General features: G+C 50.1%; 1 long non-coding RNA gene across 1 annotated transcript in view; it reads right to left on the reverse strand.

Annotated features, from left to right (window-relative positions):
- The window catches only part of LOC132445631 (uncharacterized), a 225607-nt gene that overhangs the window by 128817 nt on the left and 76790 nt on the right, over positions 1-20000 (reverse strand). Inside the window, exon 4 of the long non-coding RNA XR_009522667.1 lies at positions 2709-2732. This is a non-coding gene — a long non-coding RNA (uncharacterized LOC132445631). The remainder of the gene's footprint in view (positions 1-2708; positions 2733-20000) is intronic.

Raw genomic sequence — 20000 nt, forward strand, 5'->3', positions numbered from 1 at the left:
CTTGTTTTCAGGAGAGTAAGGGAGGAGAAGGGGAGGTGGGGGGAAAGGAGGGAAGCTATGTAGAGTCCGGGTCAAATCTGAACCCTTGATAACTGGACCATTGAATACTCAGCAAACGTTTCTTTCAATCTATGTTGACAACAGTTGGGGGATTCGATAATTACTACAGCGTGACTAGTGTCAGCCACCCACCACTATGCTCATACCATCAGGCTCCCCAACAGAACGGGTCAATAACCTTGAAGAAAGCCTTCCAAGATGGCCTCCCTTGGGTCCCTTGCTAAACGTGCTTCATGCTTAGAAGAGGCAGCAGAGGCACCAGACTTTTACCCTACACATGGCCGCCCACACACAAATACACTCCCACCCACACACACACACACACACACACACACAGACACACACACACACACACACAGACACACACACACACACACACACAGACACACACACACACACACAAGGACACACAGACACAGACATACACACACACTTGAACACACACACAGTCACAAGCACACACACACAGACACACGCACACAAAGACACGCACACAGTCACACACACAAACACACAAGCAAACGCGAACAACCACACACACACACACACACACACACACAAACACACACACACACACACACACACACACACACACACACACACACACACACACACACACACACACACACAGACATACACACACACAGATATACAAACGCACACACACACACACAGACAAACACACACACAGACAAACACACACACACACAGACACACAGACACACACACACTCCACCCACACCACCCACACCAACGCCTGGCGTGATGCTTGACAGATTTCCCCGGCTCCAGCCCGGCTCAGGGTGGGATGTCCATCTGCCGGGCTCCCGTGGGCACTTGTTATTCCCGGCCAGCCAGGGGTTTCCTGCACCGCTATGCCCATCCCCCCCGCCCCTGCACCCCCTCCCCGCCCCCCGCCTCGTCTCCCCACAGCCCCCCGTCCCCCCCGTCCCCCCACAGAGCCGGGGCGCCGGACCAGAACCCGAGCGCGGCAGAGGCGCTCGCTGGTGGGGAACCGGTAGGGGCCGGTTTCGGAGGCACGGCGCTGTGTTTTCAATCACGCAATACGGCGCCCGGGGCGCGGGTTCGGAGGTGGGGAGTCCGGTCGCGGCCGGTCTGGGCAAAGCGGGGCTAATTCCGTGGGATTTACTTCCCGTGTTCGTTCTGACGTGTGTTCGGGGAGGGGGTGGAGACGCGGTATGTTGTCATTTCTGGGTTTGTTCATTAGCTTTGTCCGCCGGCTTGGGGCGTTGCGTAATTGGTTTACCCCAGGACGAGCAGATGCTGGCGTCCAATGGGAGCGCTGAAAGCTCCCGCTGACCGGGCCCCTGTGGATGCATGTCATGTGAACGACCTCCGCTGGACATCTAGAGGTCGTTCACTGCTTTGACAGACTGAGGAGGAGGAGGAGGAGGTGGTTGAGGAGGAAGAGGAGCAGGAGAAGAAGATTGAGGAGAAGAAGATGGAGGAGCAGGAGGAGGAAGAGAAGGAAGAGGAGGTTCAGGAGGAGGAAGAGAAGGAGGAAGAGGAGGAGGGGTTAGAGGAGGAGGAGGAGGAGTAGAAGGGAGGAAGAGGAAGAAGAGGAGGAGTGGGGAGGAGGAAGAGGAATGAGGAGGAGGAGGAGTGGGAAGGGGGTGGAGGGATACCGTCCCCCTGTGTCTGTCATTCAAAGAATAAAACATGAAGCGGAAGAGGTAGAGGAAGATGGAGGCGTCCTGTATCGCGACGGGACGCAGACGAAGCCCCGACGAGAACAAGCGAAAGAAAGCGGCTCAGAGGAAACCGTGGGAGCACGACGCCGCTGGAACCCGTCCCCTGGCTGAGGAGCAAGGCATTTGGAGGGCACCGTCTTGCAAAAACCTCCACTCTGTATGAAAGTCAGTCAGTGTTGCAGAGTTTTCACTCAGGTCTTAAGTCCCCCCCCCCCCCCCACCCATGAATGGAGGTTTCTAAGGCCGCTATAATGTAAGGAGATCACAGCCAGGCGTACGGCGACAGCCTCGTTCATCCCGGTGCCAGTGTGGAGGTCCCTGTACTGGAGTAGCGATAGCGGGCCGTGGTGCGCCTGTTTAAGTCAACACTGATGGCACACTCTTTGAACAATCTGGGCCGTTTGATTCTAATTTAAATAAAATTCAAATTGAGCACGGCCCTGAGCACACGATCCGCCTTGGCAGGAAAAAAACGAAAACAAGCTTACGCCTCGTGTTAGCGGTGTGTGTGTTAGCGGTATGTGTATGTGTGTGTTTGTCTATGTGTGTGTGTGTGTGTGTGTGTGTGTGTGTGTGTGTGTGTGTGTGTGTGTGTTAACCTGTGTGTGTGTGTGTGTGTGTGTGTGTGTGTGTGTGTGTGTGTGTGTGTGTGTGTGTGTGTGTGTGTGTGTGTGTGTGTGTGTGTGTGTGTGTGTGTCTGTGTCTGTGTTGGCATGGGGGGCTGTACTATGCCCACAATGGATTACAATAGGGGCGAGTATTGCAGGGAGTTGCATACACTTGCTGGAGCAAACACAACCACCGCCATCTTCGCAGTCGCCATTCGTCGGTTCTCAAATCCTCTCCCCAACTCCTTAGTTTATTTATGACTTTCCCAGGGAGAAACACACACAGGCTAAAAAAACCGAGCAGGCTGACGAATCAAATGAGCCTTACCTGCAGGAGAACTGCTGGTTACATCTGAGAGTGGGCCGAGGGAAGCGAGGAGAAGAGTGGGGGAGAGGAGGGACAGACGAAGGGGAGGGGGACACGAGGAGGGAGAGGGACAGAGGAGGAGAAGAGAGGGAAAAAGGAAAAAGAGAAACGTCAGCAGGTCGTTCAATGTACAGTTTAAACTTCAATACGGGCGGCGGCTGTCACCGGCTCCCCTGAAAAATTGAGGTGTCCCGCGTGGTGTAGCCACGGGTTTTAAGAATAGTCCCTGTCAGGAGGAGCAGGGGGCATCATTTATTAATCCCAGACACCCAACATCTGAGATGCCCTCCCGTGGGAATCCAAACTTTGCACGACTAGCATTAATATTTGTCAGCGTGTGGAGGTTCGGAGGCTGGAGGCGGGAAAAGGCGAAGGGCCGGGTAGGGGGGTGGGGGGGGGGGGGGCGGCACCGCTCTCAACGGGTAGTGACAAGGGCCATTTAAAATAAACACACGTTCGGGGGTCACGTAGCCTGCTCACCGCACAAACGTAAACACGGCACGCACACGCTTGCCCACTCACACACACAAAGGTTACACAGACATACGCACACTCTGTACGTACCCCCCCCCCCGCCCACACACACAGGATACACAGCCACATGCACACTGTACGTACCCACACACACACACACACACACAAACACACACATATGGTACACAGACACACGCACACCGTGTACGTGCCCACACACGCACACATAGGTTACACAAACACACGCACACTGTGTGTTTACCCACACACACAGACACATAGGTCACACAGACACACACGCACACTGTGTGCGTCGTCGACACACACGTCTGGTCCACCCTGACGCCGTTTAGGTCATTGTGCGGCCATCAGACGCCCCCAGCCCCCTTGGAGCGACGCTAACCTTTGCTACAGCTCCCTACGCTTGTCAGCCTGTCAGCGGTCAGTGCCCTGGGGTTCAGGGGGCAAAGCAAACCCCCCTAACCCGGGACCTGACTGCAGGTCCAATGGGGAGGGCCCCATTAGCGCAATACAACCAAAACAACAACAACAACAACAACGACAATTGAGCTGCATCGTCACTTTCCCCACTCTCCACGACATTCATATCTCCAAAGATTTATGGCGTTAGGATATTACTAATCCCGCCGTGAGCGAGCGTCGGTCGGAGAGAAACAAAAACAAAGGCACGCACAAAGAATATCACATATTTATATATATTGCTTCTGTTTCCCCGCGGCGTTCCTTTCAAACACCTCCACGAGGGGATCGGGGGGGCCACGTGTGGCGACGGTGAAACCGTGGACTCAGGAGTTATTTCCGCGACGGGGCCGTTGCTTACCGCGCAGTCGACGGTTCGTGTTGGTAAGCAAAAATCCGCGAGCGATATGATTTATCACAGATGATGTCCCTCCCTTGCATTCATTAGCATTTTTTCGGTGCGTGCCTGTGCCGAGGATCTCCAGGGATCGGCGCGGCAGGACGTGATTACAATATCAACCAAGCTCGTGGGAACAAACCTATTTTTAGCGGGAAGAGAGAATGGGGAAGGGAGGATGGGGTTGAGAGGGGGGGAGGTGGATCTAGAGTCAGTGGGTGGGTGTTCAATCACTTTTTGCAAGAGGGTCCTTCATTGCCATTCTGTGTGTGTCTCTGACGCGCACACACACGCACACACACACACACACACACACACATACAAATACACACAGAAGCCCCACACCCCGACACGCTCACACACACATGAAGAGACAGAGACAGACACACATGCTTGGCACAGCCACACACACTCACACTCAGATACACACACAATAGCATTGTCTACTGCTGTTGTTGCTTAACCTTTGACCCCCCCCGGTGGCTGCGCGCAGACAAAATTGGCCGCGGGGGAGAGCAGGGGGGCCAGTGTTTGGCGCGCAGCATCAAGGAGCGATTGAAAGCACCTGGGCTTTCAGTGGCATTAGAGGCACGGAGGTGCAGCCAGAGGGACATAGGGGAGGGCCCCTTCAATGGGATCTGGAAGAAAAGACCACGATAATAGGAGGGGGGGGGGGGGGGGGGGGGGACGCCAGGGAGGCTGGCGGGACGTGATACAAAGAGAGAGGGGAATCGAATGTGATGACATTCTGCTGGCGGAGGCGAGATAACGGAGGGCCCGGGGAAGGGTGTGAAAAATTAAAAGATGTCTCAAGGAAAATGGAAAAAAAAGCAAGGCTGAGGGAGGTTGTCGAGAGTCCTTCTTAAAAAGCACCGTGAGCGTCCGTGCGTGCGTGCGTGCGTGCCAACTAGCATGCGCCGCGACGTATAAGGAGCCATTTCCCTGCGACTTTTCCATATTTCTGACCATTTTTACACATGTAATCTTACCGCTTTCAGGAGCAGTAAGATCATTGATTTTTTCTTTTTTCAATTCTGAATCCCACGGTGGAAATTTGGGAGGCTTTGGCCAATCAGAAGCAACCCTGCTATCCTGTAAGTGGATTAGCCTGGCAGGGATGGGGAGCGTGGAGATAATTTAGGAGGAGGAAGCTCTCCTAGCATGAATAACCTCTCCGGGTGTGAACCCGGGGAAAAAAGGAGGCAAAGTGACAGGTTTTTTTCTTCCCAGCGCACATTTTAAGCACATAAGCTGCTTTTTGGACGCTTTAGTTATGCTGCATAGACACAACAAGGCGATACAGGGCCAGGTCGAGACAAGGAGGAGAAAAACAGCAGAGTAGTCGGTTTGCTTTCTTGTCCTTCTCTCTGCGGTTCGTTAATGGAGGATTTGAGGTTTGTTTTCATGGTCAGTAGTACGTCGAGGCTAAGATTGATTTGTCCTTAGCCTTTGGAAATCGTTAATGAGTAGAGATGCAAGTGTGTGTTTTAGAAATATGAATCATTCAACTTAGATATTCGAGAATCAGTTCATAGAGAACCATGATATAAATACAAAAAAATAACAAATCATTACTGCTTAGCATCAAGCCCTCAGTCCTAACGTGGTAATTAACTGGGGAAGCGAATCCAGACACTGCCAAAACAGGCGACTGAGGCCTGTGTCACTATTTAACAGATTATGACTCGAATTGGTGCTGCTCGTTCAGAAAATATAAATACATCAAATTAAAAAGAACACTCAATGGACCAATGTGGCTGGTGGCTAGCCACAGTGAACTGCATAAAGAGGCCTCGGGCAAAGAGAGAGAGAGAGAGAGAGAGAGAGAGAGAGAGAGAGAGCGAGAGCGAGAGCGAGAGCGAGAGCGAGAGCGAGAGAGAGTGCGAGAATGATATTGAGGATGGGAATGCACGTTACCACGTTATCGCTGCTGCTCAAATAGCCCGCACCTGCTCAGCTAAGCTGATGCTAACACACCCCTTACCCCTCCAGAGCACTGGGGGATCATCACACCCCGACTGACTGAGGGATGCTGATGGCATGCGCTGGGGCCCAGCGGACCTTTTTTAGTTCACACCAGCCTCGCTCTAGTTGAGCGAGTCAATCATCTTTTTGACATGATGCTGATGCTAATAACATCTATGATTTGACGTGTGATGGAATAACATTACGAATAAATTCAAATAGCCAAATCCGAATATGTAATGCCGGCTGTGCTGTGCTGCTCGGTTCAATCCCTTAAATGGGGGCGGAGAGGTGTCTGACAGGTGAGGGCTTTCTCACGTGGCGGTCAATTATCGTTTATGCACATAGATCGATAGTTTGCATGCTGTGTGTGTGTGTGTGTGTGTGTGTGTGTGTGTGTGTGTGTGTGTGTGTGTGTGTGTGTGTGTGTCATGCTGATCAATTCTTTAGTACAGTAGCTCTCTGACCCACTGAACCTGTTTTAAATGAGTTAATTAAGGAGTTAATAAGGACCGATATGAAGTGGTTCACACTTTCATGCATCGATTGCTCTAATTAATCGACCTCAAAGCACACAGCTTTTTAATCAAATTGCAATCAGGCCCCATAATCCTACAGTAAAATAGCTAATATTCAAGCATTTTTTGTCGCCAGAAGAATTGTATAATATGATGTACAGTAGCCTATATTCCATACCTATAATGAAAAACATAAACTTCAACCTGAAGACACTGCTCTATATGTTTCAGTTGTTGTACCATGAAAGCGAAAGCAAACATAGAAAAACGAAAACCAGACAATTAATCAAATGTGTTTTTGCTGGGTTTCCTCAGGGCTACGCCAACACATCGCACAGGAAACGGAGCTGCAAGGTATGACAAGATAAAACATTTACCGCGATGTCGGCCGCGGCGTGTGTGTTTCTGTGTGTGTGTGTGTGTGTGCGTGTGAGTTTCGGTCTGCGTTGAATTATCCCTTTTTCGTTTTCTTTAACATCTGCCTGCCGGTGCTTGAGACATGAGACGGTGGAGGGAATCAGACCGGTGCGGGCGGCGCCTCCACGCTGAAACCGACCCCGGGTTCATCCACCAGCACCGAGCACGACGGATAACCGCTCTGTCCCGGGGGCACGGGGGAACAAGAAAGGGAAAGGAAATAAGGGCCGACTACACAACGGTAGCGGGCTTCGGTCTGGAGCCCGGGGCGGAGGGATGCCGGCGTTAGACGATCACAGACGGGCCCCGGTGATGAGTCGAGGCGGCGGCGGCGGCCGGTGGCGTCGGAGGCCGGCCGGCGTGCTACGGTGAAGCTTCTGAAGAGACGCTAGCAGCGGCGGCGGCTAGCCCCAGCACCCCGCCCCTTTGAAGGTGGGGCATGAACGGTAGCAGGCTGGGATTGCTTTGACAGGTGGATGTCAGGGAGCGTGGAGAAATCAGGGGGGGGCATTACGTCAGGCTATGAGTACTGCCTGTGGAGGCGGTCGACCGGTCAGAGTTCCCCATTTGCGATTGAAAAATCTGGTTGCGTACGGTGTGAGAGTGGGGGCCTGACCCATAGCGCTGCTCTTTTGCCCCCACAAACCGCTTTGAACACAGCGGTCCCCCTTGTAAACTTCCTGATTCAAACAGGTAATTTGATGTAATGAGTCAACGGTGTCAGTGGAAGATGTCAGTGCACTTATTGCTTTTTAATTATATTTTCCCTGCAAGAGGCCGAGCATGAGACCTTTGTGCTCGGAACCTGTGTGTGTCTCCGTTTGTTTGTGAGTGTGTATGAGTGTGTATGAGTGTGTATGAGTGTGTGTGTGTGTGTGTGTGTGTGTGTGTGTGTGTGTGTGTGTGTGTGTGTGTGTGTGTGTGTGTGTGTGTGTGTGTGTGTGTGTGTGTGTGCGTGTGTTGGCCCCGGGCGTGAGCAGGTGCACTCATTACCACGGGGGACAGATGGATCAGCAGAAGTGAAGCGATTGTTTCTCTTTTTTTCCTGTTACCTTGCAAGGGAGCGCCCTGTTCACCATATGCAGCGCAGTCATTAAGGTTGACCTTTGACCCGCGGAACGAGCACTTGCGAAACGAGTACTTCCATTCCGATGGATGTGAGCGAGACCGACCACCGGTTGTTTTGGACGAAAGAGGAAGGGCATTTGTTCTTGTTTTGTCCTCTTGTGGTGTAGATATTGGATTGTGGATTGTAATATGAGTATTTTTTCGTTGTGTCGAGATGTTATGTTTGCCTCTTGTGTGTGTTTGTGTGCGTCTCGCTACTCTTGTTATGTTGAGATGTGTGAGCATCTGTGTGTGTGTGTGTGTGTGCCACCGATGTACACATCTGTCATGAATAAGGGAACATGTCTTTGTATATCCGTCTTTGTTTGTGTATGCATGCATGAACACACATGCGCGTGCATGTTGTCCCGTGCTTCTGCGTGCGCACATGCGCGCGCGTGTGTGTGTGTTACTCCGATGTGGGACGCATTTAGGTGTGGCGGTTCCTTTTAATATCACCAATGCGGCTCCTTTGAAAATTCATTAAAGTGCTTCGACCCCTCTGCCATCTGTGTGAGTGAGTCGGGGGTGGGGGGGGGGGGGGGGATTGGGGAGGGCAGCCGGGGGAGAATCGAATATGATTCTCCCCCCCCCCCCCCCCAGGAGGCGGCCTCCCCTTCCCTAAACCCCCCCCACCCCCCTTTCGTCCCCTGTCCACCAGCACCTGAACTGCTATTGATTTATTCGCCAACCTTATTCAAAAGGTTGCATTCTAATTTCAATTCGCACGCGGATTCAGACGGGGGCCTTGTGTCGCCGTGCATGTGACTGGCGAGGCGGGTCTCACTTTCTGGAGGAGTCTGAAGTCTGGAGGCTGGCTATTGTAGTCTGATTCAATGGCTTTTGTGTACGGTACTAATCTACCAAGTATTCAGTAGATTGTTATGTCTAAAGTAACCCGGAGAACATCTTTGGTCAAATTTGGGATAAGAGAATTGCTTGCTCAAGGATGCCTAGAGATAGACTGCAGGCATTGGGATAGCAACCTTGGGAGCCAAACATTTACACTATTATACAGGGCATTTACCAGATGCTATTTTCCAAAGCAACTTACAATAATAAAAATACATTTGTCAGAAGAAAGTGAAACAACAATATACCGCTTTCGGTACAGTAATGATGTTCATTGAAACAAGTGCCAAGCACTTGTTTTTGCTAGGTTTTTTGCTAGCAATTGCCCACAATTGCTAGGTTAACCCATTCCCTGTACAAAAATGATAACTAGGATAAGACGCTACACAATGCTAGGTTATATTTTCTCCCCACTAGTCTAACACTGCATCCTGCCTTTCTCTTCTCCAAGCGACTGCATTTATATAGTGCTGTTTTATAGTCTGGGCCAATCAAAGTGCAGTACCTGATCAATGTGAACCAATCAAACACTACCCATTGATCCTCATTCTGGAAGAGGCATCAAACAATAAAAGCCCCGACCTGGAAAAAATTATGGTCTGGCAATACAGCCGAGAATCAACCCAGGAGCAAACCGGTTGACAAACTGCCTTCTCTGCCTCCTGGACCACTGCTTGCCCTGCAAATATATATATATATGACGATAGAATAACCTTAGAATAAAGCATTACAGCAACAGAAATAAAACTCAAACTGTGTCAAACGTGGGTTTACACAGCAGTGACACTGAAACACTCAACGAAAACTCATTTGTCGGCCGCTTTGTTCAAACCTAAACACGACCCCGATCCCAGCATCCCGATCTCCCGCTCTCTGGGAATACATTTCCGACACGCTTTCATAACTCAGGAGCTGCGAACGCAACTTCGATTTGGACGGTCGCTGGCAGCTTTCGTTCCGGCTGACGCTTCTTGTGCCAGTTGCATCTCCCGACTGGAGCAATATCCCAGGCCCTGTTTGTGCTCAGTAATCACTTTCTCCTACACCTGATCTGCTCATCATAAACCCAAAGCATCGGCATTATTGCGTGCATAGTCAGAAATACTGGGGCCTATGTATTATGCATTTACAATGATCTCCCGCGGTGCAGAGCTCACATACAGACGCGTGTGTGTGCACGCCAATGCACGCACACATTATACAAGCTATTTTAAGGCATGGATATGTTAAGGCATGGATGAGAACACACGTATAGAATTCGTACGCACCCCCACAGAGTTGACAAGAGTACATAAAGCGTAATCACATGCTAACTCGTAAAAGCACACATGCACACACAAGTGCACACACACACTCTCAAATATACACACACATACACACTTGCACACACTTGTCCACATCCTATAAATATCAATTATTATAAAAATAGCATATGCTCACACAGACACACACACACACACACCTCAAAGCAGGTTGCAGGATGTGCTGTCTTCACCTCATCGCTTTTGAGTCTCTGCTTGACACTTCAACACCTCGCCTGCTATAAAAAAAACTCCCTTCCCCCCCTGACGCTCTCACACTCACACTCTCTCTCCCTCTCCCTCTCTCTCTTTAATCTGCTAACTATCTCATTTACATGACTGCTGCTTAACAGCTGGGCCTGGTGTTGGTCGGCAGGGGGTGAGGAGGGGGACGGACGCGGAGGGGAGGGGGGGGGGGGGGGGGAGGGGTGGGGTGTAAGAACGGTGACAGGTTGAAGGGTTCGTTGTTTTAAGAGAAGGAGAATGTTTTCTTTGTGTATCTTATTTCCCTGCGTCAATGTTCTCCCGCTAACTTCGACGCAGATCCCCTGGAGTCGATGTGGACGGGTTCTGCGGAAAGATCTCAAAAGTGGGCTTTATTTTTAACACTTCTACTCGAGTTCACAGATCCAGATCACATGCTCACTGAGAGCGATGTGCGAACAGTTCGTCACACCGTATTTTATTTTGGACTGCAAACCTCATCATGTTTGACGATATAAATAACATCCTCCTACCGTATTAATATCCTCAAAATAAAATGTAGTATCAGGGTGTATGTGGTAGCTTATTATTAGCGGCAGGATGCCAAGACTGTGAACAAAGACCTTGAGATATTGCCAAACCCTTTGGTGTAGATTATTGTGTTTATTTATTTGTATTTATTATGGATGATTTATTTTGAACATTTGAAGGCATCTCTACATGTGCACAGAAGCTACAGGAGGCCCAAATGTCGCTTGTGTTTGAGTAACGACTGAAACATTAGTCGATGTTCGGGGATAATAAAGCCAGCCTGGGAGTTTCTCCTCCTCTCGCTCCTCCAACTGCTGCTTACTCCTCTCTCTTCACCTCCTCTCTCATCAGTCCCTCCCTCCTCCAGTCACTCACAACGTCACCTCCTTCTCTCCAACTCCCTCCACCTCCTCAACCTCAATATTTTCCACCTACTCCTCGTCTTCGTCCTTTCCACCCACCCCCTCTCCCTCAAGAAGTTCCGTCATTCTCCCCTCCCTCCACCTCCTCACTCTCATCACTCTCCCCTCATCCCTTCACCTCCACCTCCTCTCATCCCCTCCTCCTCCTCTCCCCTTCACAACCTACTCTCCAACTCCCTCCCTCACCCTTTCACATCCTCCTCTGCCGCTCACTCCCTCCTCCTTCCCCTCATCCCTTCACATCCTCCACTCCAACTCCCTCCCTCACCCTTTCACATCCTCCTCTGCAAATCACTCCCTCCTCCTCCCCCTCATCCTCCACTCCAACTCCCTCCCTCCTCCTCTGCCAATCCCTCCCTCCACCTCCCCCTCTCCCGCCCCTACCGCAACACATTCCCCCATCCTCCTCTCCCCCCACCTCCGCCTCCCCCCTCTCCTCTTGGCTGACTTTGTGCTTCGCCGTGGGGCTCCCACTGAGCCCCAGCTTGTTTGGCAGGAGGCCTTCAAACTGGATGCTGTCGAAGAGCACCGCACAGAGAGGAGCGGGCCTGGCCGCCCGGGAGATGGAGGTCCTGAGTGGGAGTGGGATCCGGAGAAGGGGAGGAGGGGGGGTGGGGGGAGGGCGAGGGCGAGGGCGAGGCGGGCATAGGGGTTGGACGATGGTCGGACTGAAGGAGGAATAGACAGATAAAAAAGGGAAGGAGGGGAGGATACGGGAGGACAAGAGAGCGAGCGGTTTGTGGGATTCTTTGTAGGTGGTTTCAATCACGGTGAAGCCATCTGTTCCGCTCCGTTTTTCACACTGAAAGAGGATTCATTTTTTATTTTTCTCTCCCCGGTGGGATGAGACACACCCATCTGTGTGTGTGTGTGTGTGTGTGTGTATCTGTGTGTGTGCAATGTGTGTGGATGCAGTCCATGTTGAATGTGCATGTTTGTTTATGTGGACGTGTGCCAGTGCTTTATGCAGACATGTGTGAGCACACCAAGCGATACCGAATATTGTTAGCAGCGTCTTTTTCTGAATGTGCATGTGCGTGTGTGTGTGTGTGTGTGTGTGTGTTAGGGGTCAGTCCAGTCAGCTTAAGCACAATTTCCGACTCCCATTGAGTGTGCATGTGTGTGCAGGCAGGTGTCCATACATCTATGAGAGAGAGAGAGAGAGAGAGAGAGAGAGAGAGAGAGAGAGAGAGAGAGAGACGAAAGAGCGAGAGAGCATGAGTGTGAGAGTGAGTGAGAGATTGAGTGCGTGTGTACGTGCGTGCCCGCCTGCCTGCATGCGCCTGCCTGCCTGCGTGCGTGCGTGCGTGCGTGCGTGCATGCCTGTATGCGTGCGTGCGTGCGTCCAGGCTTGTGTATTTGCCTGTGCTTGTCTGTGTTCTGCGGTCATTTCCTGGTCCGGGTCCCTGGGTGTCAAGTGTCGTATCGGTGGTGTAACCGTTGCGTTCTTCTTTCTGCTGAGGCTCGCGTGATGTTATTACGGAGGCTTCCTTTGTATTATCTCCAAGCCCTGACAGCCCGCTCCCCTCTCTGCCTCCCCCTGTGCTCCCCCTCTTTCTTCTTCCCCTCTTTCTTCTCCCCCGATCGCCTCTACTTGCTTCCTGAGTGTGTGGAAACAAAGACGGCGCAGAGCCTTCCCTTCGTCCGTCACATACACACGCATACACACACATACACACGCACACGTGTTCATTAATGTAACTCAAACTCCCTGCTCATTTTTCTTCCTCCCTAATGAGACTTGACCCCCCCCCCCCCCCCTCCCTACCCCTCCATCTCCCTCCTCTTTACATGTCTTTCAGACATAGTGTGTGTGTGTGTGTCTTTTTTTCTTTTATAGGTTATTTTATATATGGGAACTCCCGGTTCAGAGGCTCACTACTGTGGAGATATGGGGAGGCATGGAGTGGACACGCACAGCCTCATTATCCTGTTGTTATTGGTTCTGCATGGAGAGTGTCATGGTTCAGGCAAAAAAGAAATACTACAACTGATGGCTCCGGAGAGAAAATAGATGACGTAATGATAGAGGAACGCTGTCCGAATTAAATTGGAGTGAAAATGTACCCTCCTTCAAAATTACTGTACATACACACACTCAAACACACACATATATGTGCATACATACATACATACATACATACATACATACATACAATCGTATATATATATATATATGTATATATAGAACTTAATCGACTTTATGGAGGATATTGTCAATACGGCAAAGCCGAGGGTTGAACAGGGACTGTAAAATAATAGGAGTTCTCTTTATGGATTACAGAGGGACGCCAGCCAATAGCAGACAGACACGGAGCACGCATTCGGCTCGAAAAAAATTTAAACATGCAACAGCCGCGCGGCTTAAAATACTCTCTCCCTTCATTACCGAAGGCTGAGTTTCCAGAGAATAATCAGGGTAAACAGCATGGCTTCACATGGCCGTCTACTGGGAACAGGGCTCGCTTAATATTTAAATGAAAGCCATCGATTGGAGACGCTGGTGGATAAAACCCAAATCATCAACACTCAAGGCCCCTCCAAACGCCACCCCCAGACACACACACACACACACACAGGCGCGCGCGCGCGTGCACACACCACTACCACCATCACTTGAACTCAATTCAACCACTATAAAAAATAAACACAAAACAACAGAAATACTATTTTTGATTTGACTCCCACTCACATTTTCTGCTTTCGGGTTTTCCAAACAATTGCTAGCGCCTTGTAGCTCTTCAAGCTGAGATTATGTTACCACCAGAGTATTTATTTTCTACTGCTCCTTTTATACTTCTGACACAATTTTACCAGCAACCCCACTTTCTTTACTGCCATTTTTACCTTACATCCTAAGTGCCACGGGATCAGGCTTCAGTGGATAAAAAACATGAAATGGACCGGGTGAATTGAAATGTTCCCACTACGTAGCCGAATGGGAGGTACAAAGCGCAGTCGTTAGACTAACGGCCTTGGGACGGCTATGTTTTACATAGGTTTTATTATTAATTTGGATACTTTCACTCCGGCACAGCCGGCAGGCTGCTGAACTGAAGGAGACTTCCAACAGTTTGTCTTAAAGTGTGGTTCCCCTCGGGAGTTTCCTAAATCATCAACCAAACTCCAGGGAACTATCACTAATATATATATATATATATATATATATATATATATATATATATATATAGCTATATATACTGTATATAGATAAAGAGATACACTGTATCAAGGTGGACCCTTTGTAGTGAACTAAGCGTAACATTTATGCCTCATTCAGTCAAAATATAAAACAGTATTCCATAATATGCAATCAACCAGAGCAGAACCTCTAACTATTTAACACACAAACTGCCTGTTTTCGCACTGCTAAGTGTACACAAGTGCACTTACACAACAATACTGAGTTGAAGTATGGCCAAAAGATTACTGGTGTGAATGCTGCGATTAAAGGTAAAGATATACAATGTTAATACACAGGAAGAATGCAACCATCCAAAGGTTTTTTTTACCAAAAGCATAAATGTAAACGCGCCAATCTGAGCCATGCATGCTCCACATCCATCCACAGCTGCAACGATTTATTGATACTTAAATTAGTCTAATCTTATTTTGAAAAACCAATTAATCGTTCTTCAAGTACAAAGAAAAAACATTTGCTGCTTAATGTTGCTCATGGATAATTATAACTTGGATTGTTTCGTTTTTCTTGGGTGCGGTCAAAAAAAGCAAGCCCAAAGAAAACGTCACTTTTGAGTGCGGTAACTTGTCATGGCAGTCGCAATTATTTATGAGATTACATCGATAATTATCATTCAATTAAATCAAAGAAAACAATGCTAGCTGCAGCCCTCTATCCACCTCCAGAGGTGAGCGATGCCAGGCCCCCCCCCCCCCGCCCGCGCCCCTGAACCCATCCTTCACGCGGGGCCCACGCCAGCGGCCACAATGCGCCGCTGATTGTTTATACAGCTAAATTAAAAGCAATTAAGAAAACGGATGCCGCTCGCAAGGGGGCTGCGTCGCGGGAGCAGCCAACGCGCGCCTGCTGTGCATCGCTGCAGAACAAAAACGCCAATCTCGAGGTGCGCGCACAACGCACACCACGCACAAAGGAGAGTTATCGAAAGCGCACTCAGGTGAACACCCGGTGTTTGATGTTGACAATACGTTACCGCACAATGGCTCATCACGGCATCGCCTATCGCAGTCCGCCGGGGGACAGAGTGCGGAGGAAGAGACGGAGGAAGAGACGGAGAGAGAGAGAGAGAGAGAGAGAGAGAGGAGAGAGAGAGAGAGAGAGAGAGAGAGAGAGAGAAGGAGAGAGAGAGAGAGAGAGAGAGAGAGAGAGAGGGAGAGAGAGAGAGAGAGAGAGAGAGAGAGAGAGAGGAGAGAGAGAGAGAGAGAGAGAGAGAGAGAGAGAGAGAGAGAGAGAGAGAGAGAGAGAGAGAGAGAGAGAGTGCAGAGTGCTGGTATGGGGTTGGCAGAGGACGGGCATTAGGGCTGAGCCCGGGCGCTAAGCTGTGTCCAGGTGTTCACCAGCCTCCAGGTGGCCGTGTAATACCCTCGCCGACCCAGATCATGGAAATCATGGAGCTGGTGGTGATGGCTCACTGCCGCCATCTCAGCGCCGCGCCAAACGGGCAGAGCGCCAACCTGGCATTCAGCGGCCCGGACGGCAGGCTGGTTCTCAAACAGGCGTCCAAGCCACACACAGTTGTGGTATTAATTTTTATTATTTAGCTTCTCCTCGTGCACAGAGGAGGCCTGACGACGACGACGATGCCAACGCTCCTCTCTTTCTCTGGCGTGGAGGCACTCACCAAAACACCCCGAGAATCCTTCACAATCATTGCGATCGAGGGACCGTAGTACTGAAGTGTTTATCCTGATTCATCGCACCACAACGCCTGTCACTTGACAAAAGGGATCTGCTGCTTGTCACCCACTGAACGGCCCGGGCCTGCGCAGTTCAGCCACCGGCCTGACAATGTCTAGGGACTCGACATGCTCCATCATGTTAACTCAATAAATCCATCCTCCTCTTCTCCCAATGCCCTTCTCTCTCCGATTACCGAGGACCTCTGTGAGGCCAGGGGGTGGGGAGCCGGTGTTGCGTGCCATCCGACTGGGGGTCTGCGGTGATGGAATGCGCCACAAGGCTGCCAGAATCAGCTAACCCTGTTTCAGCTTACCAACCCCCCCCCCCCCACACACACACACACACACACCACCTCAATCCCACCTCCTTCATTTGACTGCCTGGGTAATTACCGTCTCAATGCGGTAAGAAAATGCAGCTTTCTGTATCGTGGGATTTAAGGGGAGAACAGAGGGAAATGGTGACGGTGTGTGTGTGGCTTAGCGGCGTAATGAACGTGTCAGATGTGCTCAAACAAACGGATTAGTGCGTCCATGCACAATCGGTGGGACGGCGGGCGTATAAAGCAACAACAACAGCAGAGCACAACGAGAGATGAGATGGGAGATGGCAGCTTTCACCGCACATTTCTGCGCACGAGCTCTTGACCAGAAAACGTCCAGACAAAAATGGGGACCGAATTGTGGCTAAAGAGATGGATAGATATATATAAGTCGTATCAGCGGCGTGTGCCAGACAGATCTTTCACTGTGTTACACCGTCCATCAGACACTGCACATCGCGTTCTTAGACGGCGTACACTCATTTCTATCACATCCGTTGATCAAAACCCACCCTCCAGCCACAGTGTGTTAATGACCGTCACACAAACTTCCAGCTTTAACAAGGCGGTTTGAATATATCTTTTTTTTTATATTTCCGTTCAGGCTCTCTCGGTTCCCGGGGAGCATTTTGTCCTGACCTCAACATGTCTGCCCAGCGCTGCTCTTCTCTGGAGCTGTCTGTGTCAATACATCGAATGGATGAATAATACATGGTGCCTGGTGGTATCCTTGTACCGCGCTCTGTCTCCTCTCTCCACTTGTCCCGTCCCCTACCTCGACCTCCAAGCCTGCGCCTGGGCTGTGAAATGTTTATGGGGAGATGCTCCGTTGAGGAGAAAATAAGCGAGTTGTACACACACAGACAACGTTTATTCTGGGTTGAAACTTGTCATTCGCGCTCAATCCAATGTCAATCACATCGGATCGGCGATAATGCCAAAGTTGTTTAGTGTTTTTCTCGCCTATGAATGCAGGGTAAAATCCCTGCATTCGTATCGGCAGTAAGACGTCTGGCTTACAAACACAGAATTCACATTGAGCACCTCTCCTCACCATTCTCCTCAGGTAGATAATAGACTTTCTATTGCCATCGGTTGTAGCCTTTTATCAGGGATGTAGGGAAACTGCCCTGGCCTGAATACGAGAAAAGAAGTGCCTGAAATGATATGTTCTTTTGTGAGCCAGGGCAGTTTGACTTCTCTTCGTCCTCTGGAAACCGTGAGTGTTTCGGCTGATAAAAGAATACAGCGTCTCAAGTGCTGAGCGGGGTATCAAAGTATTGTTATGAACGGGGGGGGTCAAGGAGACAAGCGAGCGGTGCATCAGGACGAATGAAGGGCGATGTCGCCCTCCGAATGTGTAAGCGATAGCGAAGGCGTCTATTTAACGCAACGTGCAGTAAAACGCAGTCAAAATAATTGCGCGGATAAACATCTCTAGAAGGAATATAATAACGGCGTATCGATTATACGCCCTGGTAGATGCAGTAATGGGATCCGACAGATCCACATGTCCCCTGATCAATGCCCGCCTCATCAGGAAGGTGGAGGTTTTTTGTTCGTATCCAACACTTTGTGATTCGTCTCATATATTTGATATTATTCAGAGTGTGTGTTTCCTCGCCTGGTGAGAGCACAGCGGCCCCGACTAATTACTGCACCTTGGTGTTAGGGATATGTAAGTGCTTTGGTGCCAAATGAGTGCGTTAAAGAGGGCCGGGTCAATTAAAAGGGCCTGAATTGAATCAGGCCATACGCATTGTGTGTTGACCGGCTGATGCAGTTACAACACGGTCCGTTTATTGGCTCCTCATTCTGGGAGGGGGGGAAAATTAAATCCATTCATCACTAAGTGAGATGCCGATAGATTATTGTAGGGAAAAACAAGTGCGGGAGAGAGAGAGAGAGAGAGCGGGCAAACGACGGGGAAAGGGAGAGGTAAGAAGGTAGGATGATCTGAAGGGGGCTCACGTTGCGTCATGAAGTGGGCGAAGATGCCGTTAGCGATATGTGGGTCAAAGTGCACATTAATCTGGCGTGCTTCTGCACAGCTTGACAACACACACACACACACACACACACACACACACACACACACACACACACACACACACACACACACACACACACACACACACACACACACAAACACACACACACACACGCACACACACACAAAGTCTTTCGAACACAAACAGTTCAAATCACGCCGTTGGGTACTTCATGAATTACACACTAATCCAAACTCTTTTAATAACATTAATAATTCATGAATTATTAAGTAGGAGGCACCTGCAGGATGCACATGGAAGCCCCCCCCACGCAACCCCCACTTCCCCCTCTCTCACACACACAGACACACACACACTCACACCCACTACCACACACACACAGAAACACACACACACACACACACACAGTACACACACACACACACACACACACACACACACACACACACACACACACACACACACACACACACACACACACACACACACACACACACACACACACAGTACACCAACTCTTCTCTACAATCTCTGCAAATGAGAAGGAAGTGACAACACTCCACTCCATTAGGCTGTGCGGCCATATGTTTTTAATTGGTTGATCATATGCCAACATCCCCACCCGGAACCCCCTTGTCACGGTGTGGCTCTGAGGTAGCTAAAAATGTACCCAAAAAACCTGCTTGTGTAGGGAAATAAATACACAAACTCACAGCACAGCCAGCTGCACGGTGGAGCCTGCTCCCAAACATTATTATTAAACATCACAAGGATGTGAGCGAAATGATTCGCTCTGCTACGTCCGCTTTCTCTCTCCCCCTACCCGACCTCCTCCCCCCGACTCTCTCTCCTCCCTTTCTCTCCTTCTTATCCCTCCGTCCGTCCATCGCGAACCCGTTCTCTCGTTCCTTCTTTCCTTCCTTTCTTCTTCTTCGCCTCCTTTCTGTTGTTCTTCCTGGTCTGTCTAACCGCAGAAGTGTGCAAATGTCTCCCTTGTCTGAGGAATCGTTCCATATGTTTGCAATCACTCAGTTCCCCCGTCCCCCCAGCCAACCAGCAGTCTGCGCAGATCATTTAGCTGCTCGCCTCATACGTTTCAATTAGGAGCCACCTAGCGCACCCAGCGTAGCATGGTGGATGCGCCCAAGCAGTATTGATTGCTTGTGCGTCCCCAAATTAAGGCATTGCAACCGGTTATGATTGATGTGTTAACAGTTCATTGGCGTTTGTTCTCTTTTATGGCCCCGTTCACCAACCACGACAACATGGCGGCGTTCCAGTTATTTAAAAGTCAGATCATTGGTCACAAATAATACGCAGTTAAAGAAGTCTGGAATAAGAGAAACGTCAGCCCTGCTGTAGATCTCCT

The sequence above is a fragment of the Gadus macrocephalus genome, chromosome 17 (genome assembly GCF_031168955.1).
Source record: "Gadus macrocephalus chromosome 17, ASM3116895v1".
Classification (NCBI taxonomy): Eukaryota; Metazoa; Chordata; class Actinopteri; order Gadiformes; family Gadidae; genus Gadus; species Gadus macrocephalus.